Source organism: Lampetra fluviatilis, chromosome 17 (genome assembly GCF_964198595.1).
Source record: "Lampetra fluviatilis chromosome 17, kcLamFluv1.1, whole genome shotgun sequence".
NCBI classification, from domain to species: domain Eukaryota; kingdom Metazoa; phylum Chordata; class Hyperoartia; order Petromyzontiformes; family Petromyzontidae; genus Lampetra; species Lampetra fluviatilis.
The window spans coordinates 2,732,582-2,758,401 of record NC_136291.1 but is presented as its reverse complement, the minus strand read 5'-3'; positions in this window follow the sequence as shown (position 1 = coordinate 2,758,401).

Here is a 25,820-nt window from a genome sequence, read left to right as displayed (position 1 = left end):
CATCAACAATCAGCCATGATCATCATCAACAACCAGCCATGATCATCATCAACAATTAGCCAGGATCAAGCTCTTGTTGGATGAAGGTCCCTTTCCCCAAGTTGCTGCCACCTCTCACGAATCCCGCGGTGTTACAATCCGCCGAGCGCGCCAGCGCACGAGGCGATGCCACATTGCTCAAGGGACGAGGTGGGGAGGGGGAATGAGACGTCCTCACACGAGCAGGAGACGTCGCTAGAAACACTTACGAGAGGACGTCGACGGAGAAGACTGAGCCACTCAACTCGTGCGACTATATATATAAGAGAAAAGGAAATCACATTTTGAACATTTCACCGGTTGGTCTAAATTAGTCGTCGATCTTTTTTGGGCACTCCGATGCCCCTCCTGTGATGGTCTCCTGGCTTGAGTGTGAACATGTTGGGATTGTGGTCTACAGCTGTGGACTTGATGGACTATATAACACGAAATAATTGTTATTCATCGTTGCTGGCACGTGGAGAGAAACGTGGGGACGTCGTGTCACAACAACACGTGGTGGTGCGACCCGGGGGGAAACGAATCGGAAGGCGGCAACACGACGGCCATCAACCTGCGCAGAGCGATAGGGACTCTCGCTTCGCTCCGGCAGCTGGAGATTCAAATCAAGTCGCGCTGATCGCCGAGTTTCAAAGGGCCGCTGCTGTTCGCGTGGGATCAGCGCCGCAGCGTTTCGTAGCGTGCTACATTTCGCCCGATTGCATTCCAGTCGCCAGGCTGACCGGCACTAATTTTCTTTAAAATGTCCCTTTCAAACGATGCTCACTTGTCGCCGGTTAAGAAAGAGAATTCAAACTTGAAAAAAATTAAAACGATTATGATGAATAATAAACACTGAGGTTTATCGCAGCTGCTCGTAATCTGAGTGTAGTTTTCTGGGTTGGGGCCGAGTGTTGCAACGGCGTGGAGGTGTTAACTGCATTGCCTGGTATACAGGATGTCGTGGGAGTTCATATGTTCTCCCCGTGGTCGCGTGGATTTTTTTTCCGGGTACTCCAATTTTTTTCTCCACATTGATAAAAATGTGCTTCGATGAGTTGGCCCTTATAAATACCCACGTCATGAGCCACTTCGTTGAGCTATCTTTCATTTGTGGCCAGGTCGGTTCTGAAAAATAACTTTTTAGCTCAGTGGGCCTTACCTGGTAAAATAAAATAAAGAGTGCAGCTTTAGTTTCGTTGGGCTTTTGCCACGCACTACTGCAGGGCACACGCAGCAGATGATACCAGCGGGTCAAAGGCCGATGATGCTCAGACAATTAAAGCGGTTTATGAAAGTAAGCAGGCTCTGGTAGCGTCACGGCACGGCTCGAAGGGATGATTGGCAATGCTGTGGAGTATTGACCGAGTGGCAGCCCAGGAATGGAATGGGACGCATCTGAGAGCCCACGAGGAGATGTAGCAATGACATCAGCTCATGATCACTCGGCGAGAGTTTTAGAGACTCCTTCATCCAACAGTGGATCTGACCACGGCTGATGACGGACGACGACGTATGTATGTTGAACTTCTTTCGCGCCGTGCGTTTGCCAACCGTTCTCATTGGAGAAGCTTCAATTAATAGAACCGTGCGGGTTTTTCGCGAGTCTGCTGTTGTGGTTCTCGGATGTGTTTCACGGTCGTGCCACACAGTGTATGACGACCAAAGCGATTATGATGTTGATGATGGTGTTGATAATGGTGTTGATGATGATGCTAATCCCATCGGTCTTCGCTCAAGCCTTGGGGTTGAGAGACGGAATACATCTCAGCGGACGCATGAGTACATGTGCGGTGATGCTGCTAATAGGTGTCTAAGTCTGTGAAGGTATTTTCTTAAGATCTTAAGATCCGACCCCTGCTTGACCCCAAACTCCCCTGCCACCGCGGCTGAGATTTACACCTCCGCCTTTATTTACGTTACATTTAACACCCATGCAGGCCTCAGTCATAGCTCGTTTCGCACTCATTAATTTATTTATTTTCGTCTTCCAAAAATGTTTTTGGGGGGTAATTTATTTATTGCCGCCACGAGTTCAATCCCCGGTCACGGCGATCGTTAGCGGCGAGCGATAATACCGCCTCGAACCTTGCCTCGGGGTAAACCCCCGCTCCGTCACCTACCTTGCAACAGGCCAGCGTTGGTGAATTATAGCCGAATGACCTCCGTGGGGGAGGAGGGGGGGCCCTCATTTAGCAGCGGTTTGTCAAATGACCGAAAGTTATTATTTGTTATTCTACGACGCGTTTCGCCGAGGGGACGTTAGCAAAGCAACGGGGCTAAGATGCGTCTCGCCTTGGAGTCAGGGTGCGTGATGGGGCAGGATAGGAATTTCATAGCAGGATTTGGGGGTTAAGGGATTTTCTAAGTTCAGGATATGACTTGGCTAGAATGTGTTGGTGATGTGACCGCAGAGGGCGGGAGAGGGGAGGTTACGACGCCAGATGATGGAGGAGGGCATTGCTAGCATCGCTGGCAGAGATTTCTCAACCGCCCTTGGCCTCCACTCTTTCACCAACCACCCGCCACTGACGAGTGTGGCGAAGTATGGTCAAACGAGCCACGTGACTGGCATGGCATCTGGCGGGGCGGGGCGGGGGGTGGGGGCGAGGGGCTTCACCAAAATGGAAAAATATGCGCAAATGTCTCCCTTTCATCCAGCAGTGGATTGACCAAGTGCGGCTATAAATCACGATTATTACCCTTAATCATAACGAATGCCATTCTGCGTCCCCCACCCCAAAAAATAACAAAACGCCGCGCCGTTCCTTTTCGGCGAGAATCAAAAACATGATTCCACATAAATCTGCTCGTTCGGCGTCCAAATCAGAAAAGCCTGAAAAACCAAACTGAATTTCCGCGGCCCTTATGGACAAATGAATAAGCGCTGTTTACACTCGCGCGCGCACACACACACACACGCGCGCGCATGAAGGAGCGAGTAGGCAACACGAGTCCAGGGCGAGGTCACACTCGAAGCGGGCCTCCTCCTCCCCCTCCTCCTTCTCATCGCGTGATTACATTAAAACCCCAGCAATGAGCGAAAAACAACGTCAAATGGGAGGCCCAAACGCTGCGAGCCGGAGGCTATTTTCTTCGTTCGCTCGAGGGCACGACGTACAGCCACTAAGTGCCGCTAACTCTGAGCACGTGCCGCTTAATTCACAGCAGCAGAAGCAGCGGCAGCGGCGGCGTGAGAATTAAAAACATCTTCGCCACCGCCGCCACTGAAAATAGAACCAACGACCCCACCCCACTCCACCCATCAATTCTCCTCCTCCACGGTTTGTCAATGTGGCCATTGTTCACTCGGGATAGCCCAGACGATGTCGTAGTCGGCTCTGGGGGCCCCTGAGTGCGTGGCCGCTTTGTCCGCGTGGCACGCGCGCGCGTGCCTCCCGCGCGCGCGTGCGACGGCTTTATTCAATAACAGCGCGGAAGCGCCCGGCTCCGCGCAACGCGCCTCGTTAATATCCATCAGCGATGCAAATTGCGCGGCGCGCGGCAACCCGTTCGCGTCCACGCGGCCGGCGATCCATCACCGGGGCAGCGAGGGTAACGCGCGCGAGTGAGAGAGAGAGAGGGAGAGACACGGGGGCTCGCCCCGCCGATGTTGGCTGCCCCACAACGTGGGGTTGGTGGGTTACTTGCCGAGAGGCGATCAGAGATGGAGGCGCGCGCGCGCGTTTGCGGAACCGGGGTGTCGGAGCGAAAGTGCTGCTAGCGAGCGCCTATTGTCAACGTTTTACAATAGTCCGAATGGTGATTCACATTTGGTAAGGCGCATTTTAACCGAAGCTCCCAATGCGCCGTGGTGATGCAGATGATGCTGCCTTGGCAGTGGTGTACAAGGACAATTAACGAACAAACAAATAACAACAACAACAATTAACTCAAGACGTTTGTCAACAATACTAATTGGCGTTTTGTGTCGGGTGGTGGAGGGTTGCGACGCATTTATACTTACGCAATCTAACCCAAAAGCCTGTATTATGAATAATAATGTGGCCCGAGAAGAAGATATATTTCGATTTAAAGCTTTCGTGACTGCAGGGATTCATCTTCTTGGTTCTTTCGGTAAAGTCACGTAGAAGGGAAGTAAAAAAAAAAAGTGAGAATTGTTTTATTATGTTTTATTTTTATTATTTTATTACTTCCCTTCTACGTGACTTTACCGAAAGAACCAAGAAGAAGAAGATATATAATAAGATATGTTTCGGGTAGTGGCCCTGCTGCAAAGCGCACACAAATGATTACACTGGTCAACACACTCTTTCTGGCATAAGGTATTCCAACGGTTTTTAATGTAATTTTGGGGTGCTGATTCCAAATCTGGCATCAGTTTTTGTCTATCACATCAGGTTTTTTAGATATCAAATATTGCATTTTCAATAAAAACTGCAGAAGAGAAATATTAAATAGATGTGGATATCTACATAAAATGATATTATAAACACACTATCCTAAAAATACAGCACCATATTTTAACACTAAAGCAGTCACTGACTCGCAACAACTTGCAATCATAAGTGACAGAGTTAATTTCGGGTAAAATCAATGAAAATAGGGTATTCCGATAGCATAAAAATTGATGTGATAGAGCAAATCTGGGATCAGATTTGGAATCAGCACCCTGAAATTAGTCTAAAACAGCTGCAAAAGTCCAGGCCAGAAAAAAATGATTTTTTTTTGTTGACCAGTGTTATGAATCAATTGCTACTGATGAGATGCGCCTCTCATGCAGAATGATGTGCAGCCCATGGATTGTGTCAGAATGAACCTCCATTATTTGTGGAGACAGATATGGAAAGGGGCATTAATAATGTTATTATCACCATTCTCCACAATTACGCTAAAGAGTATCGTGTTATGTACCGTCTAGTGCTGTGTCGAACTTTGGCACCGATTTCTTACAAAAGGGATGCTTGACTATGAACTTCGGGATTTCCACAAACACACTGATTGTCAAGCAAGCCTGGCTGTACTGATGAAACACTGAATTTCTAAACCAGTGCCGAGTTTGCTTGTGTTGAACCAATGCGACTGACAATTTGCACTCCCAGAAGGCCGGGTGTCCGATGGAATGTGTGGTCTATTTATTTATTTTATTGCGGACGAATACGGGAAGGACAACAAACTAAACCCAAAAAGCAGTTTTGAAAAAATTAGTTTGCCATGTGGATGATTTAAAATATGCATAGCACCAGCGGCTTCCTAATGTCGGAAGAACGGCCGTTTCAGACGGCCTTCTTTTGTTCGATGGATACCCCAAAAAAAAAATCAACAGCAACAAACAACACGGGAAGCCACTTGCAGGGGGGCGAGACACTCAAATTTGTGACAAAACCGCGAGTCTCAAGGGTGACCCTTGAGACTTGGACAAGTTATGCGTTTGTTTGTTTTTTCTGCTGCACTCGAGTGTTTGTTTTACCCGCAAACAAAACGCTTCTTAAGCAAGGATTGGTTAAGAAACATCGCGATGCTCAACTTTACAGAGAGAGACAGAGGAAGAGAGAGAGTTTTGAGGCTTGGTGAGAGAGGCTTTCACCCAACAATGGATAGGTAACTGTTGATGAGACGGATGTGCTGACGATGATGATAATGATGATGAGACAAATGTGCTGACGATCATACGAATTTTCTGCTGATCATGATGACACGAATGTGTTGATGATGATGATGATGATAATGAGACGAACGTTCTGATGATGATGACACGAAAGTGATGATGATGACGACGACGAGACGACAGTTCTGATGATGATGATGATGACACGAATATTCCGTTAATTTTTGTTCGAGCGCAGACTTTGTCGTTCAACAATCCCCTCCCATGACCCGCTCCACTCAAGGAAGGGCGGCCGGTCAACTTCAACGCCGAGGCGTTCCTTACAATTGCACACCGCAATTAATGCAAACAATGACGTATTTCTGATTAGTTTAACCTGCGATCAGTCGCACGACCCGGGGCCCAAATATACCGTGACCTGGTAGCGAACCGATTAAAAAAGAAGTTGACTTACAATCACGACTCGGCGTGTTTCATAGAGGGGCGAACAAACGGACAAGAAAAAGCCACCACGGACACACACAAAGATCCCCCGTATAGCCTTAACTGACTGTTGGGGCAAGTGCTGTTAGCGAGCACCTATGAAGGCCGGCACGGCACACGAGAGGGGGTGGGTAGCCAGCACCACGCTCGGTCGCCTTTGTCTCCCCAGTGGCGATGTTCACAAATCGCACCGGGTACTAATTTCAGGCTGAATCGACCTAGGGGAGGCACAGGACCGGTTACAAAAATCGCCACTGGTGGTGGCCGTGAGCGGGAATCGAACTCGGGTCCGCCCGGTTCGTAAGCACAGGGCGCTAACCACTGCTCAACCGTTCCCCACAATTGAACACACGTACGCACGCAAACGCACGCACACACTCAACAATAATAATAATAACGGCCAGGGCGACTGATCTCCATACACATTAACACATTAATACAAAAGAAGACAATTTCGCTTGCGGAAGACTTAAAAAGGGAAAAAAACGCATACCAACACTTCCACTGAACAACTTAATTAAAATCCCAACACCCTAATTATAATTACGCTTTACGGCTTTAATTACACTTAAAAGCCTTGCTGTGGGGGTCGGCTTGCCTGTGGCCGGGTATCCATCCGTCCCACCCTTCCCTGCCTCTTGCCGGCCCCGTAGCGGGCCGTGCGGATACGCGAGGTCCTTTGGCGGCATGCGGAGCAAGCGTGGCCATCGCTCTCGGCGCATTCATTCGTCCCCGAGGCCAAACTCCCCCTTCTTCCTTTGTTTTAAATTTCCCGAGCACTCCTAATGGCCGAGGCGCGGCCGCTAATTACATTGCCGTAATTGCATTGTGCTAATGGTTACATTCTGCGTTGAGGTGCACTATAATCTCCCGAAAGCTGCCTTCTCCAGTTTATTGCAAGTCCACCGCTCACCCCCTCCCCCCACGCGCTCCTACCCCCCCCCCCCCCACGCTCCCCCGTCACCACCAACCCACCAACAACAACACTCACCACCAACACCACCCGCCCCCCCCACCGCCACCACCACCACCACCACACCGACCCCATCTCGAAGCTCGCCCGCATGCCGCATGCCCTCCAACACCGTTGGTTTGGACATCATCCGCCTGCCGACAAACACAAAGATCCCCCCTATAGCCTTGGCATACTTTTGGGAGCAAGTGCTGTTAGCGAGCACCTATGAAGGCCGGAACGGCAGACGAGGGGGTGGGTGGCCAGTACCACGCCCGGCCGCATTTGTCTCCCCAGCGGCACATGTTTGCACACCGCAGCAGCTACTCATTTGGGGCCTAGTCGACCTAAGGGAGGGCCAGGACCGGTTCAGACAATCGTCGCTGTTGTTGGCCGTGATCGGGAATCGAACTCGGCTCGCCAGGTACGTAGCGCAGCGTGCTAACCACTGCGCCACCGCTCCCCAAACGCACGCACAAACTCAACACCAGTGGCTCTCCTCTACTCCAAAATGTAGCCCCCCCCACTCTCTCTCTTCACCCCCCTCTCTCCCCCGACCACTCTCCACAGCCCCAAGCATGTGCACCTCCCCCCCCCCCCCACTCGCACCCACCCACACAGTGTTATTCTAAAACTCCGGGCATTAAGACCATTTTGCGCTAAGAAGTTCTTTGGCAATTAACGGGATGGGTTTTCTGTTTTTTTCCCCTCTATACACCGCTGCTACAGAGATAGCTACCATGCTTACACGCACAACGACGATGATCCACACACCCACCCAGCCACCACTGCCCCGCGTGTGTGCAACGGATGACCCCAAAAAGCACCGACTCAGAACCAGCAGCGTGGTACACGAGTGGGGGTGGCGTGGCCGCGACCACTCACGGTCGTCTTTGTCTCCCCAGTGTTGACGCTTAGCACAAACTCACACACAGAACATCGACATCTGTGCCAAGCTAGGTGTACCTCGAGGCCACGATAAAGTGTCACGATCACACACAATCACGTAGAGACGGAGATCCCTGTGTAACCTATCGCACACTGTTGGAGCGAGGGCCATTTACGAGGAGCTCCTATGAAGGCCAGCACGGCACACGAGAGGGTGGGTGGCCAGCACTATGCTCCACCGCCAGTTCTGATGTCCACACACCGCGCCGGGTAATCATGTAAGGCTGAGTCAACCTAGGGGAGGCCCAGAACAGGATCAGATAATCGTAACTGATATTGGTGGTGAGCGGGAAATCGAACTCCTGTTTTCTGGATCATAGCAGAGTGGGCTAACCACTACACCACCGTTCCCCACTCAACGACGAAGATCCCCCGTATAGTCTTTACAGACTGATGGGGCAAGTGCTGTTAGCGAGCGCCTATGAAGGCCTGCACGGCACTCGAGGGGGGTGGGTGGCCAGCACCACTCCAAAGACACTGACACAACTATCCAGACACAGGCGGGCCGGTCACAGAATTCAGTTGACCCCAATGGAGATGCCTCCATTGGGGTCAACAAAAAACACCCGCGGCTCCGGTGGTGAGGACTTCTTCGTGACGCTATTCGTTACGGGTGTCATCACCGTCCCCTATCCACCACGCAGTGCATTGTGGCTCTTGCAATTATTGAGTTTGAATTTTTGTGAATTTTTTTTTGCCGAATTCAAACAGAAATCGTCTCTTGTTGTTATTTCTATTGGCAACCCCCCCCTCCCACCATTGACCATGCACACAGGCCAAGTGGGGATGGGTGGCACTCTGGATAACAACAACAGCAGCAGCTAACTACACGGGGGTTGAGGAGGTTTATGCGGAGGAGTGCTGGGGGTAGGGGTGGGGGGCTGTGGCTGATGAGGGTAGCGGAGAAGGGACTCTGGGGTGGAGAGGTGGTGGGGGGGGGGGTGCGTGGGATGAGCCGTCGGTCCAAGCGGATTTACGACAGAGCCGGGATTTGTCGCGCTCGCTGTCGCGTACAACAACTGTTGCACCCTCAACGCGGCCCGCATGCAGCGCCTTGAGGCGATTAGCCTCATAAGGACTCGCTTCCCCTAATTGCTGAGCAGGGCTCTACGCACGTACAAAAGATCCCCCGTATAGCCTTAACAGACTGTAGGGGCAAGTGCTGTTAGCGAGCACCTATGAAGGCCGGAACGGTACACGAGGGGGTGGGTGGCCAGCACCACGCCCGACCGCCTTTGTCTCCCCAGTGGCGATGTTTACACACCGCACCAGGTACTCATTTAAGGCTGAGTCGACCTAGGGGAGGCCCAGGACCGGTTCAGATAATCGTCACTGGTGTTAGCCGTGAGCGGGAATCGAACCCGGGTCGCCAGGTTCATAGCGCAGCGCGCTAACCGCTACACTACCGCTCCCCACGTACACACACACACACACGCGCACACGCGCGAGCGCGCAGAAAAAAAAAACAAAGATAAATCTCCCCCGGGTAGCCTTCAGCAGACTGTTGGGGCAAGTGCTGCCGATGAGGCCACGACCACTGACCGGCCGCCTTTGTCTCGAGTCGAAGCAACATCTCCGGGCCGGTTTCGACGTGCAGTGTCTCATCAGCAGCGATGCTTTCGCGAATCAATGCTGCGTGAACTGCCAAATGTAATAGGCAAGGAAGCATTTCTTTAAAAAAAAAATATATATGGGTTACATTATTATGACCAGCGTGGTGAAGTATGATAAAGACAAAGATCCCCGTTAAAGGCGTAATATACGTTTTGGGGCAAGTGCTGTTAGCGAGCACTTATGAAGGCCGGCACGGCAGGCGAGGGGGTGGGTGGCCAGCAACCACGCCCGGCCGCCTTTGTCTCACCTCGAGTTGCGCGATATTCAAACACCGCACCCGGTGCTCGTTTTTGGGCTGAGTCAACCTAGAAGGGAAGGCCCAGGACCGGGTTCAAATATTCGCCACTGTTCGATAGGGCAGAGAGGTATAGAGTGGATAAGAGTTGGAGAATCAAAACAAATATATCACGGAGACCTCTCTGGCCGATGTGCTGTGGAGTGGGCTCACTGCCCCAAAACGTACCCAGTGTAGGGAAACGTGGGGGCAACGTTGGCATAACGTTGACATACGTTGCCCAACGTCGCTCCAACGTTCCATGTTTACTGGGTTTCTGTATTTGTTGAACTTTTTAAGGCAGTTTTATTGACGAATGTGCAGCGTTGGTGTGTTGGTAAGAGGTGATACGTTTCTTGACTCAGGTAAGTGTGCAAGCACTCGACTTGTGCGTCTCCCTAGTTGTTAAAAATTAGCAAAATGATGGGCAAAGTAATTATGAATGTTGATGGGAGACCCAAGAGCTGTTTTTGTTTAGTTTGACAGGGGTGCGCGTATGCAGGCGATGTGTATTGTACGCAACACGCAGATAAATACACGCACGCACACATATACTAAATTATACACACAGAAACGCAGCCAAGCACACAAACACACACACAAAGACAAATACACACACACAATCATAAACGCACTAATTCACACACACACAAACACATACATACAGACACAGAGATACGCATAGACATAAATACACAACGACAAACACACAAACACACTTGATACATAAATGCAAACACATATACAAACACAAAGGAACACATACAAAGGCAAAGACACATATCCTCTCCCTGTATAGCCTTAAGATAGGTTTGGGGCAAGTGCTGTGAGCGAGCAGCACCTATGAATGGTGGCCAGCACCACGCCCGGCCGACTTTGTCCGTTTCACCTGTATCCGGTACTCATTCAAGCCTGAGTCTACCTAGGGGAGACACAGCACTGGTTCAGACATCACCCTTAGTCATCGACGTTGGGACGTGGACGGGAATCGAACACCGCTGCCGTCATTCGCCACTGAGTGGCGGTGAGGTCGCCACGGCGCATGTACCAGGCTAGGTGCACCTTGAGGCCACGTGAAGTTGTCCACGGCCCGCTGGCAGAAGGAGATCACGAGACGGACCCAGGCTCCGTGGGTTCATCGACTAAGATCACAGGCAGATGCACCGCCTGTGCTTCCCAACGTGCCAACTTGCTGCGTTTTATCCGCCCGACGATCCGCTCGATGTTGTGAGCGTCGCCCCAATACACACAAACAAACACAGACAAAGATCCCACGTATAGTCTGGACAGACTGTTGGGGCAAGTGCTGTTAGCGAGCACGTTCAGGGCTGGTACGGAACATGAGGGGGTGGGTGGCCAACACTACGCCCGGCCGCCTTTGTCTCCCCAATGGCGATGTTTACACACCTCACCATGTACTCATTTGAGGCTGTGTCGACCTAGGGGAGGCCCATGACCGGTCAGGATAATCGTCACTGGTGTTGGCCGTGAGCGGGAATGGAACGGAATGGTAGTAGGGTTTGTAGCGCGGCGCGCTACCCACTACACTACCGCTCCCCACCAAACACACACACACACAGTCTCACGCACACACACAGTCTCACGCACACACACACAGTCTCACGCACACACACAGTCTCACGCACACACACACAGTCTCACGCACACACACACAGTCTCACGCACACACACACAGTCTCACGCACACACACACAGTCTCACGCACACACACACAGTCTCACGCACACACACACAGTCTCACGCACACACACACAGTCTCACGCACACACACACAGTCTCACGCACACACACACAGTCTCACGCACACACACACAGTCTCACGCACACACACACAGTCTCACGCACACACACACAGTCTCACGCACACACACACAGTCTCACGCACACACACACAGTCTCACGCACACACACACAGTCTCACGCACACACACACAGTCTCACGCACACACACACAGTCTCACGCACACACACACAGTCTCACGCACACACACACAGTCTCACGCACACACACACAGTCTCACGCACACACACACAGTCTCACGCACACACACACAGTCTCACGCACACACACACAGTCTCACGCACACACACACAGTCTCACGCACACACACACAGTCTCACGCACACACACACAGTCTCACGCACACACACAGTCTCACGCACACACACAGTCTCACGCACACACACACAGTCTCACGCACACACACACAGTCTCACGCACACACACACAGTCTCACGCACACACACACAGTCTCACGCACACACACACAGTCTCACGCACACACACACAGTCTCACGCACACACACACAGTCTCACGCACACACACAGTCTCACGCACACACACAGTCTCACGCACACACACACAGTCTCACGCACACACACGCAGTCTCACGCACACACACACAGTCTCACGCACACACACACAGTCTCACGCACACACACACAGTCTCACGCACACACACGCGCGCACTGAAATCCCTCGCAGGGGAAATTCAACAATTACGTGACCGCATGGAACAACTTAAACGGCCCTACACATACACGCATTATATTCAGGCTACCCACACTGAATACCACACAGATTAAATGAGTTATTATTAGTATTAACACGGCGTGTGTGTGTGTGTGGCAATGGGAAACACCGGTCGCTCTCACACGGACAGCAACTCACGGGACGTAACACATACGCCGCGCTGTCCAACGGTAATTGAACGCACGTGGGCTTCATTTGCATTGGAGCACGCTGAGTGGAAAAGCCACTCATTAATCAGGCACACTGGGCCGGAGCGACGTGACTCGCGAATGGAGAGGTCACGAGTTCAATTCCCAGTCAGGGATCGGCTCACACCCCCCCCCCACCATCTCTCAAGGGTCGATAAACATGTAACGTGTCAATTCCACTGCTGGATGAGAAGCCTCTCCCCCTTGCGACCCCTGCGGGTCGAGTGCTGGGGGGGAGGTTTTGATTCGGCCACACTTCACGCTCGGTGGAGGGGGGGGGGGCATATGTGGGGAGCGGTGGTGCAGTGGTTAACGCGCTACGCAACGTGCCCTGTGAACCGAGTTCGACTACCGCTCACGGCCAACACCCGTGACGGTTATCTGAGCCGGACCTGGACCTCCGCTAGGTCGACTCAGCCTCAAATTAGTTTCCTGGTGCGGTGTGTAAACATCCCCTCTTGGGAGACAAAGGCGGCCGGCCGTGGTGCTGGCCACACACCCCCTCGTGTGCCGTGCCGGCCTTCATATGGTGCTACTCGCTAACAGCACTTGCCCCAACAGTCTGTTAAGGCTATGGGGGGGGGATCTTTGTCTTTATCTTTGGGCAGCGCATAGATATTGGGGCATAACGGCAGAGTTTGCGTCTTTAAAACGAATCTCTGTCGAACTGCGTTGTGTTGTTTAGTGTTGTCGCCCTACCCCCGCACCTCCGACTTAGCACGCTTGACTATGTACGGTGCGAAAGAAGTTCAACATACGGTACTTAAAAAAAAAACTAAAAACCCGTCTCGAAGCAGTCCTTAAAAGAGCCGCATGGGGCTTCGGAGCCACAGGTTGATGACCCCTGGGCGAACCTCTCAATACCGCTGGCTGGACAGAGGCAGTGGGGGTGAGTGAATGAGTGAGTGAGTGGAGGGTGAATTGTGGGGAGCGGTAGGGTAGCGGTTAGCGCTACGCAGCGCTATAAACCCGGCGACCGGGGTTCGACTCCCGCTCACGGCCAACACCGGTGACGATTTTCTGAACCGGTCACGGGCATCCCCTAGGTCGACTCAGCCTCAAATTAGTACCTGGTGCGGTGTGTAAACATCGCCATTGGGGAGACAAAGGCGGTCGTGCGTGGTGCTGGCCACCCACCTCCTCGTGCACCGTTCCGGCCTTCAAAGGTGCTCGCTAACAGCACTTGCCCCTGCAGTTTGTTAAGGCTATGCGGGAGGTCTTTGTCTTTGTTGGGCGGGGGGGGGGTGAATTAAATAGCTAGCCCCCCATTCTTCTTGGTTCTTTCGGTAAAGTCACGTAGAAGGGAAATAATAAAATTATAAAAATAACATAATAAAATACGATTCTCACGACGTTTCGGCCACAACGCAAGCAGCCGCCCTCAGGTGAAGAACAGGTCTGTCGGAAAGACAGCGTCTGAATGTTATGCTGCCTGAATGACGCTGTCTTTCCGACAGACCTGTTCTTCACCTGAGGACGGCTGATTGCGTTGTGGCCGAAACGTCGTGAGAATTGTATTTTATTATGTTTTATTTTTATAATTGTATTATTTCCCTTCTACGTGACTTTACCGAAAGAACCAATAAGATGAATCCCTGCGGTCACGAAAGCTTTGAATCGAAAAATAGCCCCCCATTGTTTCACAACCCACCACGCCGATCGATGAACGTGCACCCCCCCCAATTCGCAGTCATCTTCAACGCAGTCGCGAGCGGACGCGCGTGGAACTCCCCTGGCAAGGTCAGGGAAGCCGCACAAAGTGTGTACTAATAATAACTCCGGCGGGATAAGCAGATATCGCACGGCACTACGAGCCCACTCTTAAGTGGTTCCATTGTGTGTGTATCGATAACACCGTTAACCCTTCGTGCGCCGCCATAGCGACCAGGTTACATTTCTACGTCTTATTAAAACTTGAATAATAGTAGTAATAAAAAAATAATGTATGTATTCACTATCATCAAGAATCACCATCATCAGCAGCAGCACTACCGCCACGACGATCATCATCATCATCAGCATGATCGCAACCACGATCATCATCATCAGCACAATCGCAACCACGATCATCATCAGCAGCAGCAGCACTACCGCCATCACGATGAACATCATCACTTCCACGTCATTCATCATCACGACCATAGACACCACCACAACCATCGATTCCACCATCACCATGGCCTCAGCATCATGATCACTAACCATGCTGAACTCCAGCAACCATTCTGATCAGCTTCGTCATCATCATCATCATAGATTCATATTTTCTCTAAGACGGATTTTTATCTGTCTATTTAGTTGCGTTTCTACTGATGCATATTCGCTTCATTGTTGTTCTTCGTTTCATGTTGTTGCTTTTATCATTTTGGCAATCCAGGTCACTGATAATAGTTTTTTTACCCTTTTATCTGGCAACAAAACTGACACCTTTTTTTACAAGGAGTCATGTTTGTATTGACCACAATACCTGCGGTCGGAATGCAAACATAAAACACACAACTCTGATAATCTATGCACATCTGATAATGTATGCACATTATCAGAGCTGTGTTTTTTGTTTGCATTCCGACCGCAGGTATTGTGGTCAGTTTTGTTGCCAGATAAAAGGGTAAAAACGCAATTATCATATTTTGCTACTGGCAAAGGAGGTTGCAATGGAACCTCCAGGACTGCTACGCCACGTGCACCAAGGCCGTTAGGCGCATGAGTTCGATCTCTCTGCTGTTTGCTCACTGGCTCACTTGCTCACGTTTTCACTTGCTCACTCTCTCAGGAGCTCACTTTCTCACTGGCTCACTTCCTAACCTGCTTACTGCCTCTCTGGATTCCTTCATCAACGGCTAACTGGCGCACTTGAAAACTTTCTCACTGGCTCACTTCCTAACCTGCTCACTCTTTAACTTAACCACTTGCTCACTGGCTCACTTTCTCGCTCATTCGCTCAACGGCTCCGTTGGATTACTTTCATCAATGGCTTGACGGCTCACTTTCTCGCCGGCTCACTTACTCACCGGCTCCTTTGAATACTTTATCAATGGCCCACTGGCCTCCCTCGCTTCTTCGCGAGAAAACGGGGCCCGTTGGGCAGCCTTTTCTGCTGGCGCAAGCAAAGTATATAACAAGCAACTCTTAGCCGCCTAATCCTCCTTAGCGCGCGGCCTCTCAGCCGTGCGTACGCACTGGGGCACCGTGTGTGTGTGCTGTGTGTGTGCTGTGTGTGCGTGTGCTGTGTGTGTGCTTTGTGTGCGTGCAGTGTGTGTGTGTGCTGTGTGTGTGTGTGTGCTGTGTGTATGTGTGCTGTGTGTGCGTGCCTGCGTGTGTGTGTTGTGTGTGTGTGCTGTGTGCGTGCCTGCGTGTGTGTCCTGTGTGTGTGTGTGTGTGCTGTGTGTGTGCTGTGTGTGTGCTGTGTGCGTGCTGTGTGTGTGCTGTGTGTGTGTGCTGTGTGTGTGTGCGTGCGTGCCTGCATGTGTGCGCTGTGTGTGTGCGTGCTGTGTGTGTGTGCTGTGTGCGCGTGCTTGCGTGTGTGTGTGTGCGTGCGTGCCTGCGTGTGTGTGCTGTGTGTGTGTGTGTGCGTGTGCTGTGTGTGTGTGCTGTGTGTGCTGTGTGTGTGTGTGCTATGTGCTGTCCAGAGGAGACCGCGTGCGTGAGCGGGCGAGACGACACCCCCCCGCTCCCTCCTCGCTCTTGCTCTGTGTAATCGCGCTGCTCGAGAGAGGAGGCGCTAATCTAGTTAATGTGTGGAACGCGAGTGAGTGAGTGAGTGCGCGCGCGTGTGTCGGTGTGTGGGGGGGAGGGTGTCTGTCTGTGTGTGTGTGGGGATCTTTAGGTCGACTCAGCCTCAAATGTGTGTCCTGGTGCGATGTGTAAACATCGCCATGAGGGAGACAAAGGTGTCCGGGCGTGGTGCTGGCCACCCACCCACTCGTGTGCTGTGTCAGCCTTCATAGCAGCTCGCTAACAGCACTAAGTCATGCTACATGGGGGATCGGTGTTTTTTGTTTCCGGGGGTCTGTTGTATGAGGAGCGGTGGCGCAGTGGTTAGCGGACTGCGCTAAGAACCCGGCGAACCGGGTTGGATTCCGGCTCACGGCCAACACCAGTGGCGAATACCGGAACCGGTCCTGGGACACCACGAGGTCGACTCAGCATAAAAAAATTAGTACCCGGTGCGGTGTGTTAAACACACCGCTACTGGCAAGACAAAGGCTGGGTGGTGGTGTTGACCACCCATCCCCTGGTGTGCCGTGCCTGGTCTTCATAGCTGCTACTCGCTAACAGCACTTGCCCTCAAAAGTCCGGTAAGGCTAGACGGGCCACCTTTCTCTTTGTGTGTCTGCGTGTGGGGGTCTGGCCGCTTGCCTGCCTCATTCTAATCCCCTAAATTCTCCCATATGGTCGCCACGCTTCCACGCTGTCGGGGCAGCGCGCGCGAGCGCGCTTGTGTGTGTTGACGTCTGTGTGTATATGCGCGTGTGCCATGGTCAACTCAGCCTTGAACGCAGTGCCCGGTTCAGTGCGCAAACATCGCCACTGAGCGAGACAAAGGCGGCCGCTCCACCACACCACCACACCCGCTCCGTCGCAGTCTTAATAGGTGCTCGCAAACATCACTTGCCCAAGGCTAAAGAAGGCTATCTTCTTTCTAGATTTGAAGCTTTCGTGACTGCAATGATTCATACTCTTAGGTTTTTTTTTTCGGTAAAGTCACGTAGATAAAAAAAACAGAAGCTCGTTGTCTGTTAAAAGCTGTAACAGATAGGTGAAATTCCTCCCCGTAGAGGGAATTAATTCTAGATTCGAAGCTTTCGTGACTGCAAGGATTCATACTCTTAAGTTGTTTTCGGTAAAGTCACGTAGGTAAAAAAAATAGAAACTCGTTGTCTGTTGAAAGCTGTAGCAGATAGGTGAAATTCCTCCCGTAGAGGGTAGTAATTCTAGATTCGAAGCTTTTACTTACGTGACTTTACCGAAAAAACCTAAGAGTAAGGCTATCTTCATCTTATCGTTCGTGTGTGTGTGTGTCCAGACTGGTGTTAGACACGAAGCCATCATCCCTACAGACTTCGTTAAAACGAGAACCGCGCTTGGTGGGACAGCATGTGGGACGAGTTTGCCAGCGGCTACGCTCCACTCCTCACGTCGCCTGGCGAGTTCGGGAAGTGACGGACCCCCCGCCCCCCCCCCTCTAGGATGGGCCACTTGAGAGGCTCTGCGGACGCAGTTGGGTGAGAGCCGCGCTTCCGCGCACCGTTCTTTATAGTTGACGCCAAGAGCACAACCGGCATGGGTCTTTGGAGATATTTTGCTTTACATGATAAAACATAATAACATACTTTTTCTTCCGACTGTGGTTGTTTATATAACATATGGATTTCACAAACACATTGTTTAAAGTGAATATCGATCCATTAAATTACAGCATTTACGCCTAACATGCTAATTACCCCCCTACTCCACCCCCCCCCCCCCACAGAGACCGTTTCAGTTTTGTCAGTGCCGCGAGAGTTCTGGTAGTAGCAGCACCACGTGAGTCCACCAGCAGTGATCCATGTGCATTCATCAGTGGACCACCACAGGCAGGTTAATTCGTGCTGCGGAGAAGACATTACCGGCCCGCTCCAAGCAAATTGGATCGATACGTTCAGGCTAAACTCAAACACTTTAAAAGTGTTTTTAATTTTGAGAAGCGACCTGGCCATTACAAATGCCAGCTCGACGAAGTATCACATCGCGTCGACATTTCGCGCATCAACATTTTTCTAGACGCGTGGATGTTGATTCTAAATGTGGAGGGGAAAACTGAAATCCCACGGGAGAGAGAGAGACACGCCAAATATACAGCAGGCATCAAGGGTCGGGATCAATCTCAAGATTGGAACTGCTCGAATAAAAGACGACTGCTACCTGGGTTAGATTCCTGGCAATGTTTAACGCGCAATGGGAGGCTTTCGAGACCAATATTATCCATAGCAAAGTGTTTTTTTTCTTAGATGTGGGTTAAATCGCGTAAATACGAATGCGGCATTAAACCCGCCACCATCACCCGACACTGACAATTAGTAAAGCTTGTCACGGAAGCAAAAACGTGCCAATTCGCCGCTACTTCAGCGCACCGATGTGTTCAAGAGTAAACCCACAACATTTCCAATTCAAGCACGACGTTTCGCTGGTGATAACAACAGCCAGCTTCATCGGGCGATCGCAAGAATTGTGCAGGAGACTTCGTTTTTAATTCCTGGCAATGGTTACCACGTGCGAGAAAGTAGTATCTCAACCGATTTTCAGGGCTCTTCTTCCTACATCAACTGACCGGTTGTTGTGAAGTATGGCCAAACGACCCCTTTGACAGACAGTGTGTGGAGGTTTAACACGTAGGCTTTCGCGACCAATATTGTTCATAATCAACGATTTTTGGGTTTAGATCGCGTTATTTATAAATGTGTCGTAACCCTCCACCACCCGACACGGCCAAATTGTAAATGTTGTGGTTCCACGCTTCAACACACCGGTGGGCTAAAGCAGTGAACTAGTTGTCTTTTGTCAACGTGACACTTTTTTTTACTGATTGGCCGTGTCGGGTGGTGGAGGGTTACGACACATTTATAAATAACGCGATCTAAACCCAAAAAATCGTTGATTATGAGTGTGTGGAGGCCTTAATCCCGCAGCTGGGGGAAGGGACTTCCAGACCGTAAAGGCAGCAGAGAAGAATTCATGTTTTGGTCTCTACGTGAGTCTGTAGGTCTCTATGTGAGTCTGTTGGTCTCTATGTGAGTCTGTAGGTTTCTTTGTGAGTATGTGGCTTTCTATGTGAGTCTGTGGGTCTCTTTGTGAGTCTGTAGGTCTTTATGTGAGGATGTGGATCTCTATGTGAGTCTGTTGGTCTCTATGTGAGTCTGTGGGTCTCTTTGTGAGTATATAGCTTTCTATGTGAGTCTGTGGGTCTCTATGTGAGTCTGTGGGTCTCTTTGTGAGTCTGTGGCGTTCTATGTGAGTCTGTGGGTGTTCGCTGAGCGTACAGGTCTCTGTCCATGTCATTGGCTCTTCATGTGAGCCGAAACAATGTGGAAGTTTTTAACATTTAAATGCGACCACATTTCTAGAAGCTGCAAAGAATCCGGTGGGTAGCCAGACACAGGACGGGGAGCCCAGGGCGGTGTAGATCATGAACTTGAACGGAGGAAGGGCGCGGAGTTGACAGCACAGGCGAATGGGGGGAGGGAATTTCAAACAGTGGGGGATAGCCGAGAAAAAAAGACAGAGTGTGTCTTAGTGTGTGTCTCTATGTGAGTCTCTCTCTCTATTTGAGTGAATGCGAGTTCAGTGTTGCGTCCAAATGGGACCGCATCTCGGAACATTCTGCAAAGCAGAGAGAGAGAGACACGGGACATGCAGTGGAGAAAGGACGATTTGAGCTTGAACTTGAACATGGGCAGGGAGCTGACAGCACGGATCGCAGGGTGGGGGGAGGAAGAGGGAGTTCCAACCAATGAGGGAAGGGGGCAGGGGAGAAGCAGCGACCTCCCGCTGAAGAAGGGGGAACAGAGTGAGTTGGAACAGAGTGAACAGGAACAGAGTGAACAGGAACAGAGTGAGTGGGAACAGAGTGAGTGGGAACAGAGTGAGTTGGAACAGAGTGAACAGGAACAGAGTGAGTGGGAACAGAGTGAGTGGGAACAGAGTGAACGGGAACAGAGTGAGTGGGAACAGAGTGAACGGGAACAGAGTGAGTTGGAACAGAGTGAACAGGAACAGAGTGAGTGGGAACAGAGTGAGTGGGAACAGAGTGAATGGGAACAGAGTGAGTGGGAACAGAGTGAGTGGGAACAGAGTGAACGGGAACAGAGTGAACGGGAACAGAGTGAGTGGGAACAGAGTGAACGGGAACAGAGTGAGTTGGAACAGAGTGAACAGGAACAGAGTGAGTGGGAACAGAGTGAGTGGGAACAGAGTGAATGGGAACAGAGTGAGTGGGAACAGAGTGAGTGGGAACAGAGTGAACGGGAACAGAGTGAGTGGGAACAGAGTGAGTGGGAACAGAGTGAACAGGAACAGAGTGAACGGGAACAGAGTGAGTTGGAACAGAGTGAACAGGAACAGAGTGAGAGGGAACAGAGTGAGAGGGAACAGAGTGAACGGGAACAGAGTGAACAGGAACAGAGTGAGATGGAACAGAGTGAACAGGAATAGAGTGAGTGGGAGCAGAGTGAGAGGGAACAGAGTGAGTGGGAACAGAGTGAGTGGGAACAGAGTGAGAGGGAACAGAGTGAGAGGGAACAGAGTGAACTGGAACAGAGTGAACGGGAACAGAGTGAACGAGAACAGAGTGAGTGGGAACAGAGTGAGAGGGAACAGAGTGAACGGGAACAGAGTGAACGGGAACAGACTGAATGAGAACAGTGAGTGGGAACAGAGTGAACGGGAACAGAGTGAACGGGAACAGAGTGAACGGGAACAGACTGAGTGGGAACAGAGTGAGAGGGAACAGGGTGAGTGGGAACAGAGTGAGTGGGAACAGAGTGAGAGGGAACAGAGTGAGAGGGAACAGAGTGAACGGGAACAGAGTGAACGGGAACAGAGTGAACGGGAACAGAGTGAGTGGGAACAGAGTGAGTGGGAACAGAGTGAACGGGAACAGAGTGAGTGGGAACAGAGTGAACAGGAACAGAGTGAACGGGAACAGAGTGAACGGGAACAGAGTGAACGAGAACAGAGTGAGTGGGAACAGAGTGAACAGGAACAGAGTGAGTGGGAACAGAGTGAACAGGAACAGAGTGAGTGGGAACAGAGTGAACGGGAACAGAGTGAACGGGAACAGAGTGAACGGGAACAGAGTGAGTGGGAACAGAGTGAACAGAAACAGAGTGAGTGGGAACAGAGTGAACGGGAACAGAGTGAACGAGAACAGAGTGAACAGGAACAGAGTGAACGGGAACAAACTGAACAGGAACAGAGTGAGTGGTGAGCCCCGCTCGGGCACGGGGTGAGCTCTCTCCACAGCGGGGCCAAAGCATCCGTCCACCCGTCTAGCGGGGGGGGGGTGCAATTACCAGGAAAAATATCTACTTAAGGAATGTTTCCTAAAGCAATTTCAAGCCATGCCCTGCAGAAAATGCCTCCAGCTGTGGACGGTAATTAGCTGAACCTGCAGAGAATGTTAATTCGACGCAAAATAAGATACCGTGTCCCAGCTTCCATGCGTCTCACCCTAAACTCCCCCACCACCACCACCACAACCTCCCCACTTCTATCTCCCCCCCCCCCCCCATAACCCGGACACTTCCAGCTATCGGGCGACGTGGCGAGCCAAGGCCTCTCATGGACATCTGTGAAGAAGAGCTTCACAGCTCATCGGATTCCTCCACTGTGTGTATATATATATCTGCGTATTCTGACTCTGACATCCATCACGCAGGCCAGACGCCACGGAAGTAACCAGTGCCAACACTTTGCGTGCCGTCCCTTCGACGAACTGTGGCGTTTACACTTTTACGGTATGCAGGTTGGTCCAGATGTCTTGTGACCCACGCCCCACCCACCCACCCACTCGCCGCTCCCATTGAATTCTCTAAAAATATATCTTTTTTTAACAGTAAAAGGTTTATTTAAAACCGAAATGAATATGTAAAGGAAAAAAAGAAGAAAGTCAGGGGTTAATTGATTGGGTGTCACAAGACATGTGGCACCACCCCCTACAGCACGGCTGTACGGGATGAGAGTGAGCGAGGGGGGGGGGGGTTAAAATCCTCGGCCCCGCTGTTCAGACTGCCGCGCCGGGAGATAGCATCGAACCCGTCGCCTTTGGAGTGCCAAGAACGGCAACCGCACTTCGTTTCCCAAATTTGCATTCTTCACCGCGGGGTTACATTCGAAGCCGCCCCTGAAATGCGGCTGCGTGAGCGAATCCGATGCGAGATGCGGACCGCATTTCCTGATTTTGTTTTACTTAATAATGTCAGATGTTAATCTCCTATTATACATCTTCTTCTCAGGCCACATTATTATTCATAATCGAGGCTTTTGGGTTAGATCGCGTAAGTATAAATGTGTCGCAACCCTCCACCACCCGACACGGCCAATCAGTAAAAAAATGTGTCAACAAAACGCCAATTAGTATTGTTGACAAACGAAGTGAGCTAATTGTTGTTGATTTGAAGCTTTCGCGACTGCAGGGACCCATACTCTTTGGCTCTTTCGGTAAATTCCTTTCCGGCTCAGACCCGATGCTTGCCCATCGCCACGTAAATGACCTCGTGTTGTAACAGCTCTCTCGCTGGTGCAGAAGCTCCACTGCTGGATGATTTTTTTCTGCCCAAGTACGACCGCTTGTGTTGCGATCGAAGCGTCGTAATCTGCTATTTTCTGTTTTATTTTTATTTTTCTACCCACGTGACTTTACCGAAAGAAGCAAGGAGTAGTAACGATGTTAATGGTTACAAATATGTTGTTAGTGGGTTTTTTTTTTACGCGACGGTCATCAGAGTTCTATATACCACAGCCGGGTAAATAGTCTCCCATTGACGAGATGAGATGTTGGAGTGTACAGCCCTCAAAATGACTTTGCTCACACACACCGCACAGCTCGTGTGGAAGGGGGGGGGGGCCTTCCCCTGCTTGGCCTACTCCTCCACGCCGGTTGGACTGCTCCTTGGAGGAGGTGGGATGACCGGTGGTGAATTAACCGTAACTATACTAGGCGATGGGCCGCTTCGCAATGAACTCCAAAAAGAAATAAATCCCCGTGATGTCATTCGCAAAAAGAGTAAATGCCGTCGAGTGCCGGCCGTCGCGCTCCACATTTTCACAAAAAATGAAAAAAAAACTATCGCACCGCAAATTACTCAATTGGGACGATGCAAAGCAGCAATCACCTCCACGCCCCCCCCCCCCGCCTCTACCACTGTGACAACTTGGCAGGACCCTTCTGAAAGAGAGTCACAATTCTCTGGCTTTGCTGGGTAAACTAGCTTGATGATCAATAATGGATGAAGAAAATAGAAGTTTTAAACACGCAGGCCTTGCAATGTGTAATGCTGCGATATGATGTGAATTCAGACAAACTGAATGCGACTGCATCTCTTAACTTAACTTAACTCAAAATTTTTTACCGGGTAAGGCACACTGAGCGGCATAGGTCTGTTTCAAAAGCGACCTGCAAAATGTATCTAGTTGGTGTTTGAACATCTTAACACGACTCCTGTTTTAGTGCCAGAAAGGGTAAAATTGTTTCTCATTTTTCATCACGGTTGGATACGTACGGTGCGAAAGAATTTCAGCGTACATGAACACATACTCGTGTGCATCCATTGCTGGAGTACTTTCGCGAGCCTACCACGACGAAGGGCGGATTATTACAACGCAGGACCCATGAGAGGCGCTGATGGTTTGCCGAGGCCTTCATCCAGCGGTGGATTGATCTTGGCTGATGATTATAATCAGGTATCAGAAAGTAACGACGCGCATGCAACACGCGCGCACACACAGAACTATATCCACACGATGAAAATAACCTGCACGTAAAGTTTATGCATTCACAGATTAGTGCAATCACTCACCGTAATCTCGTCGTAAAAAAAAAATTTACTTACCGTCACTTTAGCCGCGTAAAATAACATTTGCCATGTATAGCGTGCTACTAATTGCATATTATCGTCTGCCCCACAATTATGTAAACTTTTCCGCAGTTAAACAAATAGCGCGTGCGTGTGTGCTTGCAGCTAGGCCCCGACACGCAAAAAAAAACGCGACCCCCACCAACATTTCGCACCGCTCGCTCCAAACGATCAGCTGCCCCCCTACCCCCCCCCCCCCCCCATTATTTATAGAACACGAGATGCCGACAAGATTTCCGGCACGGAATGGCTTCGACGCTGCTTTTTCAGTCGCGTGTGAAAGTTCAGTTATAGGTCCCCGTGAACTTTCTCCGGCCGTAGTGTCACCAAAGCAATTGTTTTACCGTCGGCGCTTTGAGCACGCGCAAACTCGGGACTCCTAAGTGGGTCGCATGGGGGAGGTAGAGGTGGGGGGGCGGGGTGTTCAAATTGTGCTGGGAGTCAGGGGTGAGGATGGTTAACGGCTGGAGTTCATGGGACTGTTTGTACGTGGAACTTAATTCGCACCGTGCGTAACCGAACGCGCCAATCGGCGGTGCGGGGTGGAAGAACAACCAACTAAAACACAGAAAAGCATACTCTTTGTTTTTTTCGGGAAAGTCACGTAGGTAATAAATAAAATAAAATGAATGAAAACAACTAAATTAATCACATTTATTTATATTACATTTATTTCATTTATTTTATTTTATTTATTGTTTTACCTACTTGACTTTTCCGAAAGAAACAAAGAGTATGAATCATTGCAGTCACGAAAGCTTCAAATCTAGAACAGAGAAAAGCAGTTCGAGAGAAATGAGTTTGCAATCGAGATGATTGAAAAGTATCACAGCCTCAGTGGCTTCCTGAAATGTGCACGCGCAAGTGCGTAAGGTGTGCTTGTGTCTACAGCTACGGGGTGGAGTGGAGGGTGGGTGGGGGTGCAATAAAAACACTTTAAGGTCGTGTTGTGTTCTTTCGTACGTACGTGATACATATTTTACCACACATAGCCCCGACGTCAACTGCGTGTGCGTGTGTTTCTTTTATACCGTCGCGCGTGAAGCACTGGCAGGTAGCGATTGTCCGCATGGGACCAGGTGTGAGATATCGTAGTTGTATTTTACCAGCTAATGCCCACTGAGCTTTTTCAGAAGCGACCTGGCCGCAAATTATAGCTCAACGAAGTGGCTCATCAGGTGTAAATGTATAGCAGCTAAATACTCAAACGCATGTTGGTTCTAAATGTGGAGAGAAAAACCGGAGGACCCGGAGTAAAATCCACGCGACCACGGGGAAAACACGCGAACTACAAATATACAGCAGGCGTCAGGCTCGGGATAGAACCCACGACCTCCTTGCATACCAGGCGAGGTAGTTAACATCTCCTAGCCACCGTGATGATGATGAGAGAGAGACACGCAAACTCCAAAATGTACTGCAGGCGTCAGGTTCGGGATAGAACCCACGACCTCCTTGCATACCAGGCGAGGTAGTTAACATCTCCGTTCGTCTTATGGTCTCGTGGTTTTTAGTCGTGGCCTGGATACTCCCAGGATACACACGTCTCCTTGTTCTCGTTGTCGTAAAACAAGCACGGACGGGTTGCCTTCCGTGTAGACCACGGG